This window comes from Capsicum annuum, unplaced genomic scaffold (genome assembly GCF_002878395.1).
Source record: "Capsicum annuum cultivar UCD-10X-F1 unplaced genomic scaffold, UCD10Xv1.1 ctg82426, whole genome shotgun sequence".
Classification (NCBI taxonomy): Eukaryota; Viridiplantae; Streptophyta; class Magnoliopsida; order Solanales; family Solanaceae; genus Capsicum; species Capsicum annuum.
In genome coordinates, this window is record NW_025893220.1 from 450,592 (window position 1) to 452,488 (window position 1,897).

Genomic DNA, 1,897 nt, shown 5'->3' on the forward strand with positions numbered 1-1,897 from the left:
TTATAAATTGGTACATATATGATTTTGAAATGGAATTGTGTCCAAAATTACTTGGTTATGAATATACAATGAATTGAATTATTAAAGCTTGATTTATACAATTATACCATTACTTCCTTATTATGACTTGATAATTGTTATCAAGAATTATGTATCCCTACTATTGATTATTGTTTCAAGTGTATTTTAAATGTGAGTTGGATTTGGAATTGAGGCGTATTGATGTTGAAGTTGAAGGGCTATGATGAGCCTTAGCATTGTTTTGGTATTATTGATGTTGTGGAGGTTTAAAAAGGTGATACATTTTGATGTTAGAAAATATTGTTGATTTGAGTCGAGAAAGGGATCCAAAAATGATTATTTAATAATTTGATAAAGATATATGATTTTGGTCATCATTGTTGACCCTTGAGATGTTTTAAAGTGGAATCCCTAACGCGTTCTAAGCTTGTTGGGGAGCAGTACTTAGCACCGAGATGGAAATTTGGTAGGTCCCCAAACCTATGTGCCACCGTAGGGCTGTTTGATGATGATATTATCAGCTAGAGAGCTCGATTGTGATTATTGCAGTTTTAAGGTCGTACTACCTGGCAAAGAGTATGATGCTCCCTCCAATGGGGGTTTCAAACATTGGTATTCCACGTAGCTCACGTGAGGTTATCGGTTAAAGAAAACTCCCCTGTCCATAATAATCACATTTATTGAAATACCAAATTACTCTGAGTTTTGATGTGGTAAGTCAAGTTGCCTATGATGATCTATAATTATTTATGAAGTTTTTCTCCTATATTTCCAATCTAAGGTGTTATTAGTTGCATGACTCAATGTCACTCTAGCCAGGGGTGTCATTATGGTCTGTATGTACATTTTTATGAAATTTATGATATTATTTATATTTTGCATACGCCCCCACATACTCAGTTGGTATCTTGTGCTGACCCACATATTTCTCTATGGGCTACATTCTTACCATAATGTAGGTTCAGGTACTCAGCCGCAGTCGCGACAGTGATATCCGAGTGCCGCATCTACGTTACTTCAGTGGTGAGTCCTTATGGTTCGAGGACCAAGTTGCTAGTTTATGTGCTGTTGTTTTGTGATCCCTTTGGTCTGTTATGTCAGTTGGGGATTTGTCCTAATGCCTCATCGATTTTGCTGTGTAGAGGCTATGTTAGAGTAGTGTATTGTTGGGTTGGTTTGTGTATAGACATTCCATATATGTATAGTCTAATGATATTCCGTGCCATGTACGATGTGATATGATATCTATTTATATACATATTCTTAGCGTAGTGTGTATGTTGTTGTGTTGGAACCTAAGGGTAGTGTTTTCGTTTAAAGGGTTAGCTTGAGGATACGTGTAGTTCTAGGCACCGTGTAGCATCTCAGGATGATATTTCGGGGCGTTAGAATCTTTGTATTAGAGACTAAGGTTTAAAGAGTCCTAGGATGTCTTATATGTCGCATTACGTAGAGTCTTGATCATCGGTGTGTAGCGCGCCACATCTATGAACAGGAGGCTACGGGACGTTTTAGGAAAAGTCATTTCTTTCATTGTAAAAGAGTTTATCGTCCTTACAACAAATTCTTTCTGCTATTAACTCATGTGCTTTTATGACAGAAAGTTCCTGCACGTCGAGCTCGTGGAAACAACAACCAACCTTAACCCATTGATCCATTACATGAGACGGTATCCCATGCTGAATTTCGAGCAGCTTTTCAGACACTAGCCCAGGCAGTTTGCGCCAATACTCAGGCCAATGCTCCACCTCCACAGGAAAATAATTTAGCGGCAGCATGAATTCGTGAATTTATGGGGATGAATCCGCCAGAGTTTCATGGGTCGAGAAAATTTTTGATAACGCTCAATCTACAGCTCTCGTGGGAGTGTAAAGCG